Here is a 14,385-nt window from a genome sequence, read left to right as displayed (position 1 = left end):
ATAAGATATATGTAACAAAGTGAAACCTCTAACATGGGTGTAGTTGGAATCCCCGATGGGAAGAAAAGAGATGAGAAAAATAAATACTTACAGATATGGTGAGTGAGAATTTATTAAAACTGATCCCCAGAAAATCTAGCTAAGAATTCAAAAAGTGGTACAAATCCTGAACTGGGTAATTACAAGCCACAAACAAAAATATTCCAAGTACATTACACAAAAAATTTTAAAAGAAAAAGGAAAAATTCTTAAAAGCAGCCAAAAAAAAAAAAAAAAAAAAAAAAAAAGGCACATTACCTTGAAAGGAAAACCAATAATACAGCTGACTTCAACAGAAGAGAGAAGTCTCAAGATAATCAAAATAATGAAAAGACATCTTTAGAAGTCTGAAAGAAGTTAGATATTCTAAAATTCTATTAAAGTTTTATTCTATAGCTAGAAAATAACTATTCTAATATTTTATGCCTATGAAAATTCCCTTCAAAATTAAAGTCAAAATACACTTATAAAAAATAAAAGAATTCATCATAAGGCATGTGTTAGAAGAAATACTGAACAAGTTCTTTTAAAAAGGAAAATGATCCCAGAAGGAAACAGGAAAATACAGGATGCATACCAGGTGAAATGGTAGACATATAGGTAAATACTGAGTAATTGCTTTACACTATCAAAATACTTCATGAGATTAAGATGTATGAAAGCAATAGCACAAAAAGCAAGAGTAAATGGAATTAGAGTGTTCTAACACTAGATCATTGTATATGAAATAAAGAAAATAATTTAGATTCTACTAAATCAAGCATTCATGGGACAATCCCTGGGTAACCATTTCAGAAATTGTGAAATAAAGTATAACTAAAGCTAATAGAAAAATGTAATAAAAAATTGAAGATTCAAAAGAAAATGAGAAAAAGGACAAAATAAAAAAATGGTAAGACAGTGCATATATACACCAAATATATCCCTAATTACATAAAACCCCATGAAATAAGGACTTTCTTTAAAATAAAAATATTCTCAGACTGAAAGAAAATAACTACAAATAGCATGTGATACAAACACATCAAACAGAAGGCCAAAGGAAGTTTGAAACTAAAAGAAGAATTACATGGAAAATTATCCAAACACTAAACAAAAGCCTAAAAAGCTGGTGTAGCTATGTTATCAAAGCTGGCATTAAAGCTAGAAACACTACTAGCCATAAAAAGGAGTCTTTTATAATGAAAAAAAGGTTAAAACTACCAGGTACATAGGTCATTAGGCACATTCACATCTTCAAAATAAATATATGTATGTATACATATGTATTTATATATATATTTAATAGTAATTTTGTGCTGTCATATTAGATCTTATTTTGTGAGTCCCCTTACTTTTTTAAGATATACTTTGGTTTTACTAGTTTTGTATTTTAGCCTTTATACTAGCTCCTAACGTGATCATTCTACTATCTTTACTGTATGTTTGCTTTTATCCATGAGTATTTTTTTTTTCATAATTTTCTTCTAATTATGGCCTTTTCCTTTCCACTTAAAGAAGTCTCTTTAACATTTCTTGTGAGGCCCATTTGGTGGTGATGAACTCCTTTAACTTACATTTGTCTGGAAAACTCTCCTTGAATTCTGAGTAACTTTGCCACGTATATTCTCTGTTGTAGGTTTTTTCCTTCCTGTTCTTTGGATTCATCGTGCCACTCCCTTCTGGCCTTTCTGCTGGGGGTGGGGGAGGGGCAGAAATCAGGGCTAAGTTTATGGGGTTTCCCCTTGTATATTATTGTCTTCCTTTATCCTGCTGCTTTAAAAACTATCTTTAATCTTTAGTATTTTAATTACAATATGTCATGGTGTGGATCTTGTTGGGTTCATCTTATTTGGAACTCTGGTGCTCCTAAACCTAGATGTCCGTTTCCCTCCCCAGGTTAGGAATTTTTTTTTTAGATATTCTTTCTTCAAATAAGTTTTCTGCCCCTTTCTCTTATCCTTCAGGGACCCAAATAATGCCAATGTTTGCTTGATGTTGTCCAAGAGATCCCATAACTCATTTTCATTTTTTTTTAAAGACTTTATTTGTGAGAACATGAAGGGGGGTGCGAGATGGAGAAGGTGGCTCCCTGCTCAGGAGAGATCATGCCCTGAGCCAAAGGCAGACACTTAATTGACTGAGCCACCCAGGTGCCCCTTTTACATTGTCTTTGTGCTGTATGCTCTGGGGGCTTTCCATTACACCTGGTCTTCCAGATTAAAAGATGCAGAAGAATGGATCAGCAATTTACTAGTGATTTCCTCTAATGTATATTCTATTTCAATTATTGTAGTCTTCAAATCTGATTGGTTTTTATATTTTCCATCTGTTAAAGTGCTGAGTTCATTCTCCTTCTAAAGTCCAGTGAGCATCTTTTATGATCATTACTTAATTCACAGGTGAATTCACAGGTGAATTTTATCAAGCATTAAAGAGTTAATACCTGTTCTCAAACTATTTTAAAAATGAATAAATAAAATAAATGGAAAGCCTCCAAATACATTCAACAAGGCCAGCATTACCCTGATACCAAAACCAAAGGCACTACAAAAAGAAAACAGGCCAATATCCTTGATGAACACAGATGCATCCTCAACAAAATATTAGCAAGCCATATTCAACAATACATTGAAAGGATCATTCACCACAATCAAGTGGGATATACTGCTGAGACACAAGAATGGTTCAATATTCATAAATCAAAATTATACATAACATCCACAAAATGAACACTAAATATAACCATTGCAATAGATGCAGAAAAAGCATCTGACAAAATTCAACATTCATTCATGGTAATGACTCTCAACAAAGCTGGTATAGAGGGAACACACTTAAAGGCAATATGACAAACCTACAGTTAACATCATAGTCGATGACAAAAAACTGATAGCTCTTCAAAAATCAAAAACAATATCCACTCTCACCATTTTTATTCAACATAGTACTAGAAATCCTAGCTACAACAATCAGACCAAAAAATAAAAAAGGCATCCAAATTAGTAAAAAAGTAGTATAACTATCACTATTTGCTGATGACATGATACTATATACAAAAAACCCTAAAGACTCTACCAAAAAAATTATTAAAAGAATTCAGTAAAGTTTCAGGATATAAGATATGCAAAAATCAGCTATGCTTCTTTACACTAACAATGAAATAGCACAAAGAAAAATTTCCTATTTAAAATCTCCAAACAATGAATTTGCACCAAAAATAAAATACCTCAGAATAACAAAGAGGTACAAGATCTGTACTCTAAAAACTATAAAATGATGAATTAAATTGAAGACACAAATAGAAAGATATCATGATCACAGATTGGAAGGTATCGATACTGTTAAAGTCTCCATACTACCCAAAGCAATCTACAGAGTAAGTGCAATCCCTATCAGAATACCAACAATGTTTTTCACAGAACTAGAATAATCAAAATTTGTATGAACCACAAAAGAACCCAAATAGCCAAAGCTATCTTCAAAAATAACAAAGCTGGAGGTATCACAACATATACCATAAAGCTAAAAAGTAACCAAAACGTATGGTATCAGAACAAAAACAAAAACAGGTACATAGGTCAATAAAAACAGAATAGAGAGCCCAGAAATAAACCCATGACTATATTATTATTTATTCTACCATGAAGGAGGCAAGAATATACAATGGGGAAAAGACAGTCCCTTCAAATCAATAGTGCTTGGAAAACTTGGGAGCTACATTAAACATACACACACACACACACACATACCCCTCACTATCTTACAACAGAAAAATAAACTCAAAGACCTAAATGTGAGACCTGAAACCATAAATCTCCTCAAGGAAAATATAAGCAGTAATCTCTTTGATATCAGCCTTAGAAATGTTTTTCTGAATATGTCTCCTCAAGCAAGAGAAACAAAAGCAAAATTAAAAGTATTAAGACTACACCAAAATAAAAAGCTCTTGCACAGCAAAGGAAACCATCAATAAAATGAAAAGGCAAACTACTGAATGAAAGAAATTTGCAAATGATATATCCAGTAGGGGGTTAATATTCAAAATGTATAAAAAATTTATACAACTCAGAACCAAAAATATCCAAATAATACAATTTTAAAAAGGGTAGATCTGAAAAGATATTTCTCCAAAGACATATGGTCACAGACATATGGAAGATGTTCACCATCACTAATTATGTAAATGCAAACCAAAACCACAATGAGATATCAACTTATACCAATCAAAATGTCTATTAGCCAAAAAAAGGGGGGAGGGATAACAAGTGTTGGTGCGGATGTGGAGAAAAAGGAACCTTTGTGCACCATTGGTGGGAAATGTAAATTGGTGCAGCTACTGTGGAAAATAGCATGGAGGTTCAAAAAAAAAGAAAGGAAGGAAAGAAGGAAGGAAGGAAGGAAGGAAGGAAGGAAGGAAGGAAGGAAGGAAGGAAGGAAGGAAGGAAGGAAAGAAGAAGAAGAAGAAAGAAAGAAAGAAAGAAAGAAGAAAGAAAGAAAGAAAGAAAGAAGAAAGAGAAAGAAAAGAAAGAAAGAAAGAAAGAAAGAAAGAAAGAAAGAAAGAAAGAAAGAAAGATCTTGTAATTCCACTGTTGAGTTTTCTCCCAAAGAAAATACTAGTTCAAAAATTATGCACCCCTGTTTATCACAAAATTATTTACAATAGCCAAGATATGGGAGTGACCCAAGCGTCTGTCCATAGATGAAGAAAATGCAAGTGTGTATCTCAGTGATACTCAGCCATGGGGGGCGGGGAGAGAGAGAGCAAGCTTGCCATTTGACATACCATGGATGAAACTAAAGAGTATTATGCCAAATGAAGTCTGTCAATGGAAGGCCTATGCCATTCAATTTCACTTATATGTGGAATCTAAAAAACAAGGAAAAAAGTAGAAATAGACCCATAAATACAGAAAAAATACTGGTAGTTGCCAGAGGAGAGGGGGCTTGGGGGATGGGGAAATTGGTGAAGGAGAATGGGAGGTACAAAATCCAGTTATGGAATTAGTCAAGGTTGAAAGGTACAGCATAGGGAATATCATCAATGGTATGATAACACTATTGTATGGTAACATGTGGTAGCTACACTGGTATTCACCACAATATATAGAGTTGTCAAATCACCATGTCCTACACCTACAACTAATGTAATATTATGGATCAACTATATTCCAATAAGAAAAATATAGTAATGTAAGGGAAATAGACAAATCCCCTATCAAAATGAGAGACTATAATATATCCCTCTAATATAAAGATCTGAACAAAGTAGTTAAGAACGTAAAACACCAAAATAGCACAATTAAAGAGGACCTAAATAACAATCACATAGTAGTATTTTTTAAGTGTAAGATTAAAAAAATGATTATACATGGCTCATAAAACAAGTGATACACTTGGATAACTATAAATCATTCAAAATTATGTTCTCCGACCACTCTAGAATTTTTTTAAAAAATAAATTTGAAAATGCCCAAATGTTTAGAATATATTTCTAATCCATGGTTCAAAAGAGATGGAAATGAAGATTAGAAAACATTTCAAACAATGATACTGAAAATATATTTCAAGAAGTTACAAAAAGGATGATAGCAAGCTCAACCCAAAGAAATCAAAGAACAGAATACAAGGAAATAAAAATAAATGTACTCTCCCGAAATCCAAAATTTGGTGTCTAGTACAACATTCTCAACTAAAAGAAAGCAGAGCACTTTGAAGAAATGGCTGATTCTAGGACTGGAGTAGGGAATATAGAAGATGTGCCTAGAATACCTCATAGCGCCAAAAAGGAAAAAAGTGCTTAAGAACAAAAAACAATGGTATTATGTCAAAAGAACTTAGGAGGCAACTGAAAGAATGTTCAATGTCCAAAGCTGGAGCAATTACAGTAATAAAATACACAGTATCAGGATATAATCAAAAGTATGAAGTAAATATCCATGGGTCCATATTAATAAAAAGAAATTATTAAATATTTAAATGGGGGAGAATACACAAAATATCTTGTACAGAAGAATCTCAATTTGACATAGATACTCCCTCCTCAAAGAGGTGGGGCATAACTTACCACCCATTAAATATAGGATGCACAAACTGACTTTCTCATAAAGAGTACAGAGAGGGGAAGAATTCTTTTACCCAGAAGAAATCTGATCAGTATTACCTCAAATAAGTAAGGTTCACATCATTAGTGATACATGTTAACAATATGTACCAGTGATATGCAATGAAAATATAAAAATTTACCTCAGTAGTCTTCCTCCCACTCACAACCCCTATCAGAAAATAGCCAAAATAAGAAAATATTTTAAAAGGTATCACTATAGATCTTACAATCATTTAAAAATGAAGAGATTATGAATTCATGCTAATAAGTATGAAAGTTTACAAAAATAGACAAAAATGTTCATCAAATCAGATACAATAAAAATAGAAGAAAATCTGATCGTCTTTTCTTAAACATGAGAACTCGGTTTTAAATTTTTCTTAGAAATTATCAGGTCCATATAGCTTCACCAGTGAATTTTTCAAAATACGGAAAGAACGTATAAAATGTATAGAAGGTCTTCCAGAGAATACAAATAAATACTTTCCATTCTATTTCTGATACCAATTTAACCTTAACACATCAAAACCTCTAAAGTTATAAGAAAATATGTAAACACATCCTTTCTATTGATTATAAAAGCAAAAATCTGAAACAGGAAATTAAATCCACAGAAAAATGAAAGAGCTCATCAAAATCAAGTAGAATTTAATCCAAGAATAAGGTTTATCTAATATTTTTAAAATGAAGCAATAAAAGGAGAAAAAGAAAACATACAAGATCAATAGAAGCAACTAGATAAAACTCAGCACCACTAACACTAAAAATTTTAAACAAGAACTAAAAAGAAACTTCCTTGCTCTATTAAAGACTATAAAAACTACTTTTGCACACATACTTAAGGTTGAGATATTAAAGACCTTTTTCCAAAATTGAGAATGACACAAGGATGCTCACAACTACTTCTATTCCACATTGTACAGAAATCAAACACATTAAAGAAAAAAATTTAATGATGTAAGGATTTAAAAATAAAAATACCTTCAGAAACAACTTCACTAGAAATAAGTTTTGTGGGGATCCCTGGGTGGCCCAGCAGTTTAGCGCCTGCCTTCGGCCCAGGGTGTGATCCTGGAGTCCTGGGATCGAGTCCCACATCGGGCTCCCTGCATGGAGCCTGCTTCTCCCTCTGCCTATGTCTCTGCCTCTTTCTCTGTCTCTCTCTCTCTTTCTGTGTCTCTTGTGAATAAATGAATAAAAGCTTTAAAAAAAAAAAGTTTCCAAGATTACTAGATACAAGAACAGTATACAAAAGTAAAATGAATATAAAATTTTTAAATTATACTATATCTAAAACATCAAATACCCAGAAATATATTTACAATATTCATATGAAAATTATAAAGTATTTTTAGAATTTTAAAGGACCTAATTCAATGTAAGAACACCATATTTGTAGCCTTGAAGATTCAGTATTATAAAGTTGTAAATCTTCTCTAAATGAACTGCACATTGAATTAAATTACAATGAAAATCAAGTGCATTTTTGTACAAAATTAAAAAGTATGCATTAAAATGTATATAGAAATGCAAAAGAAAGACAAATTAAGGAATTTTTAATTTTTTAATTTTAATTTTTTAATAAATTTATTTTTTATTGGTGTTCAATTTGCCAACATATAGAATAAGGAATTTTTTAAAAGCCAGTGAATATTTATATTCCCCACATGAATGGGAACATATAATGTTTGTCCTTCTCCGACTGACTTACTTCACTCAGCATAATACCCTCCAGTTCCATCCACGTTGAAGCAAATGGTGGGTATTTCATTTCTAATAGCTGAGTAATATTCCATTGTATACATAGACCACATCTTCTATATCCACTCATCTTTTGATGGACACCGGAGTGATTGGGTGACGGGCACTGGGGGTTATTCTGTATATTGGTAAATTGAACACCAATAAAATAAATAAATAAATAAATAAATAAATAAATAAATAAATAAATAAATAAAATGAAAAAAAAATAAATCATTTAAAAAAAAAAAAAAAAAAAAGCCAGTGAATAGGCAGCCCAGGTGGCTCAGCAGTTTAGCCCCGCCTTCAGCTCAGGGCATGATCCCGGAGACCCAGGATTTAGTCCCACGTCAGGCTCCCTGCATGGAGCCTGCTTCTTCCTCTGCCTGTGTCTCTGTCTCTCTCTGTGTCTCCATGAAAAAATAAATAGAATCTTTTAAAAATTTAAAAATAAAAGCTAGTGAATACTAGCAGATATCAAGACCTAGCATAAAGCTATAGTAATTAAGACAGCAGGGTATTGACTTTATAGTATTGTCAGTGAAAGAAACACAAAGCCCAGGTACCTACTCAGGATACTAAACACTTGATATAGGTCCATGAAGATTTATCAGTTCAGCAAAGCATGTACAGCATATTTTAACAAATACTATAGGGCCAAATGAATATATGCAAAAGAGTGAATACTGACCCATTTCTTATAACTTACATAAAAAACTTTAAGTGAATTGTAAACTCAGCTTAATAAAATTCTAGGAAACATTTTCCATGAATTTGGGGTATGTTAAAAGTTTCTTCAATAAGACAAAAAGCACTAAACAAAGGAAAAAATGTAGAATTAAGAGTTTCTGTTTATGGGCATCCTGGGTGACTCAGTGGTTTAGCACCACCTTCAGCCCAGGGCATGATCCTGGAGACCCCGGGATCAAGTTCCACATCGGGCTCCCTGCATGGAGCCTGCTTCTTCCTCTGCCTGTGCCTCTGCCTCTCTCTCTCTCTCTCTCATAAATAAAATCTTAAAAAAAAAAAAACACCCTAAGTGGAAAACAAAGGGCCTGACTCAAAATATATAAGGAATTCTTACAAATCAATAAGAGAATATCTACCTAATAGGAAAGTAGCCAAAAAGAGTTCTTAGTGACCAGTGAACATAGGGAAGTTGTTCAAATTTAGTAATCAGAATTGCAAACTAAAACTACAGTAAGATACAATGTGTACCCATAAAAATAACTAAGATAAGAAACACGATAAGTGCTGGTGAAGATGCAGAACAGAATTCTTACTCACTGGTGGAGTGTAAACTGGTAGGACAACTTCGAAAAACTTCTGGGCTGTAATTACTGACCTGCTGAAGGTGGAAATCTACATGCCCTATGAGCCATCAATTTCTGAAATATATATCCAACTGAAATGTTGGCACCACAGCATCAAAAGTAATGCACAAGAATGTTCATAGCCATGTTCTATATAGCGTTAATTGAAAAAAATCCAAATATCCATCAACAGGGGGATAATCAGATTTATGCAAGGGAATACCAACCATATAGCCAGGAGAATTATCTGCTGCACACCACAATGTGAGTAAAAGTCACCAACAAAATGTTAAACAGAAGATATTGGATATAAAAATACATATGAGGGGATCCCTGGGTGGTGCAGCGGTTTGGCGCCTGCCTTTGGCCCAGGGCGTGATCCTGGAGACCCGGGATCGAATCCCACGTCGGGCTCCCGGTGCATGGAGCCTGCTTCTCTCTCTCTCTCTCTCTATGTGACTATCATAAATAAAAATTTTTTTAAAAAATACATATGAGTTTATATCAAGGTCAATGAGCAAAAACCATAATGTTTAGAGATCCAGTTTAGGAGGCAAAGAACACAAAAAATCAGGAAGGCAATTATCATAAATATCATGACAGCTGTATCTAGGATAATGCAATTTTAGTAATTAAGAAGAGACAAGAATTATTCTGAGTGGCTGCTGATTACATCAGTCTGTTTAACTTTGATAATCCTTTAATACTGTACTTCACCATGTATATGTTATCTTTCAATTTTGAGAAGTTTAGTTATTAAATCCCAGATGGATTAAAATTTAAACTTAAAACTCAGACAATAAAAACTTTGCAAAATAAAAAAAAAAAATTTAATGGAGAAAAGGATCCTGGAAGATAAAGGCCATGTGTGAGGAGTGGGACCTTCTTCATTACATACAGGGAACTCTGTTTAAAAAGACAGACCTGTTTAATTGTATGAAGAGTTAAAACTTTGTTTTCTTTTGCATAAAGTACTTGTAAAATTGGGAGGATAAAAAAGGAGTTAACATCTTACAATATACAAAGTATTAAAATTAGAAAAACTCCTAGATTCAGTGTCAGCACATAAAATTGTTCAAATTCTCTAATCAAGATATTAAAAATCATTTTAACCCCTCATACAGGCAAAAATGTTTAAAATGCTATAAAATGTACTAATGGTAATGTAGGGAGAAGGTATTCTCATACATTGTTGACATTTCAGCTGTTTTTAAGAGCAACGTGGTAACATCTATTCAAACTCTAAATATGTTCTTTCATCCAGCAATCTTACTCCTAAAAAACTATCTCAGAAACAAAATTACCCCTATATAAGGACATACACGCACAGATATGTATTGCAGTAATATTTAAGATGGCAAAAAAGGCAGATGTCTATCAAAAGAAATTGCTGAAAACAAAATTAAAATGCATCTGTGCTTTTTAAAATAACGCATACATTTAAAAGAATAGAACTACATCACTTCTTAGATTTCTGATATGCTAAGTGAGAAAAGCAAAATGCAGAAAAATTATGCGGTTTTTCTAAAATGTAACAAAAGCATGTACATTGTATTCATGTTCACGCAATTATATTCATTCACTGAATTATGTGCACACGGAAAAATCTAGACTATTACGACATACCTTAGGGTAGTCTTTAGCAATTCTATGAATGGAAAAAGGGGAACCCAAGCAAAAGAAAAAAATTTTAAAAATGCAGGAAAACTATACTTAGGAATGAATAACATAGTCCTGTTTAGTCACTTATTTATGAGGTATATGAAGAATACCATGAATTTTTTCCAAAAAAAAATCCTACCTTCTCTTTAGGCACCTGAAATATATTTTTCCATTTAAAAAAAAAAGCCTTAAAAATTAAAAGACCCAGAAAGAGTTCTATAAAGCTTGTAGGAATTTAAACCATAGAAATGACTGCCACTAGATGGCAGTAAAACCCTCTGAAAATAGAATCATTTCCTTAACTGCTAGAAAAACTTGGTTTTATCTATTATCGTCATAAAGATATTCGAATTATATATGTAGACTATGAATTAGTTTCTTTCAGACTTTACCTCTTATTAGTGAAGTTAACACTAATATCTAATTACTTATTTCCTAAGTCATCTAGAAGTCATTTTCATATTTTTTTTAAATTCATGAACGATGCCCTCTGAAATGCTGACAAATATTCAATCAATATGTAGTTATTTCCCATCTACTATGTGTAAAAATATGGAGGCAAACTGAAGGAATCATTTATTGAGTTTTTAATCATGTAGAACAAAATGAAGAGTAAATGGAATGTTTACGAAGAGATTAGTACAAGCTAATGTACAGTGGGCACATAAATGCTCTAGAACTCATATAGCCATAGGACTTAGTATTCCAAAACCAAATAAATGAATAGCAAGCCATTAGGCAGATAAAACGTGTCACACTTTTTCACTGAAATTCACACTTATTACCAGGTCTTTTTACTCTCACCATATGCCAAAAGGTCTAAAGATACTTTATAAGTGGATTATAAGTTATCCAGTTGTTCTACTTAACTACCTCAAGGCTTAGTATAAAACATAACTACTATATTAGGTTCATGGATCCTGTAGCTTAGGAATTTGGATGTGATGAACATGACGGAGTTTGCTTGTTTCTGTACAATCAATACCCATGGCTTCAGCAAGGAAAACTCAAATGGTTGGGGTATGTAACTGTTGACAGTCCTTACACATGGACTCCCCACGTGGCTTGGGCTTCCTCACAACCTAGATGTGGTATTTGGATTTCTTCTATGATGGTCCAAGGCACCAGGTAACAAGTGTTCCAGAAAATAAGGTGAAAGCTACATCATTGTTTGTGAAGTAACTTGTAAGATGACATGGCATCACTTCAACTCCATGACTTTTGGTCAAAGGACTCAAGCTTACCCACTTCCAAGGAAAGGGTAATTATATACTCCCCTTCTTGAGGGGGAATAGCAAAGTCGCAGTGGATGAAAGCTTAAATATTACCATGACAATCTTTGGATAATAAAATGCAACACAGTATGCCCTATGGCCCCAATTCACATCATTCTCATATGCAGAAGACACTACACCTTTCCCAAGACCTCCAAAGTCTCAATCCATTATGGCATCAGAACAGCCTCAGACCTCATCATCTAAATCAGGTCCAAGGGTAGATTAGGCTCCCCAGAAGCAGTTCCTCAGGTACAGTTCTTCTTGATCTCAAGACCTATGAAACAAACTAGCATGTTAGCCCACACACATCCAACATACCACTGTGGGGCAAGCACAGAGTAACTCGTATAGGCACTCTCATTTAAAAACAGAACTAGGAGGCATACAGTAATTACTTGGAAACCTCCTAAGACTAATGCTCCATTCATTGGGCACATTTTCATTTTCTCCATGTTGTGGCAGTAGCAATTTTGTTATATATAATGAGATTATCTAGCAAAGATCTCCATTTTCCTTTCCTCCAGCTTTCAACATTTTCCTCAACTACCATAAGGCCCTCACTGACCATCTCCTTGAGGACTGTCAAGTACCTTCCAGTTTCTGCCCACTACTCAGTCCAAAAGTTATAGCAGCATTTCACATCTGGTGCCATAGTTTGTTCCAGTTATTTCTATTTAACAACTTATTCTAAAACCCAGTGATAAAAATAATGGTATTATGTCAGAGATTCTAGGAGGCAGAAATTGGGACAAAACACAGCAGGGTTAGCTTATCTTTGTTCCACAATGTCTGGGCAGTATCTAGGGATACACAAATGGTAATATACTGGAACAGTCAAGAAAAGAACCTAAACAGAACATTTTCACGTGGCTTGAGTTTCTTCAGCGCATGGCAACCTCAAGGTCACTGGACTAGTTAACATGGCAACCTGGCATTAAGCAAGACTATTCTAGTGAACAGAGATGCACAACCTTGCACAACCTAACCACACAAGTCAAGCAGTACACTTCTCTGTCCTCCTTGAGGAGGGAACAGGACAGGAGATAGTGTTGTGGCCATTTCTGGAAACTAAAATCCTCTATGCCAGTTTATCAAGAAATGCATGATGATCAGAGTGCAACTGGCAATATGCATAACAACAGGAAGGAGAAACAGTGCTCGCAACACATGTGTTTTTGCTGCCTCTTAATAGTGCCTAAACACTATTAAGATAACATGGGGAAAAAATAAGATAACATGGAGAAAAAATAAAACATGAGAAAAAAGCCACTTTGAGTTCCTCATGCACTGAACAATTAGGTAAAGAAGAGTTATGTATAGTGGCTGACTCAATTAGGGATCCCAGGGAATTCCTGTCTTGGCTATGAGAGTAACTGATAGACTAGCCCCATTACAAACAGGACACAAAACCTAGAGTATATATAAAACTGTTTGCAGGTATTGGACAGCACTCATGAAGGGCTGTAATCTTTGAGAGGGGAGACAAACATGGGGAATCTCTATATCCATCCAGATTCTCTCCCCAGGTAAATTATCTGGACCACAGTGCAAAAGTAAGGTCAAGCACAGAGCAGTAGCTTTACTGAATTAAGGATGTGGAAATCAAGGTGCAAGGCTAATTTATGGTAGCTGGGATTTGGTGCCACCATAAGAGCCACAGAGAAAGAACCCCAAAGGTTTGTATGGTAATTCCTCAGGTCATTAGCCAACTCCTATGCTGCAGATCTCTACAAGACTCCACATTTAACTTAACGGTGTTAAGAAGCTGAAAGCTGAGAAGAGATTCTGGAGGTAACAGCATGCTTGGGAGATTTTGCAGTTTGGGCCAAGTCAGAATATAAGCACCCTGGAAAACAACCTGAGTATTCAGTTGAGACCCCAGAAAAGTTATCCATAGAAGGATGGAGAATAAGGCATGAAAACAAAATTAACAGATCTGCCCTTAAACTAGATGGACAAAAGCCAAGTGGTCCAATAATAATCTAACAAACTACCAGAACAAAAATTTAAAATCTTAAGAGGAAGATAACAACCCAAAACTATTATAACATATACCCACGTTGTAATAAAAAAAAAAGGGGGGGGGGAAGTAAAAGTAATATATAACCAAGAGAAATAAAGTAGGCATCTATTCATGATAAAAACTCAAAGACTAGAAAAAAACTTCAATCTGATTAAAGGTTAATATACAACCGTAAACATCATACTTAATGATGTAAGACAGAAGGCCTTTTCCTTAATACAGACAACAAGACATGGATACCTGCTC

At 34.0% G+C, this 14,385-nt stretch overlaps 1 protein-coding gene across 13 annotated transcripts in view; it reads right to left on the bottom strand.

The window, feature by feature from the left end:
- Nucleotides 1-14,385, bottom strand: part of TDRD15 (tudor domain containing 15) — a 240,743-nt gene that overhangs the window by 203,168 nt on the left and 23,190 nt on the right. The window lies entirely within an intron of this gene.

This window comes from Canis lupus, chromosome 17 (genome assembly GCF_003254725.2).
Source record: "Canis lupus dingo isolate Sandy chromosome 17, ASM325472v2, whole genome shotgun sequence".
NCBI lineage: Eukaryota > Metazoa > Chordata > Mammalia > Carnivora > Canidae > Canis > Canis lupus.
The sequence above is the reverse complement of the archived record's forward strand: the minus strand, read 5'-3'. Positions and strand labels throughout refer to the sequence as shown.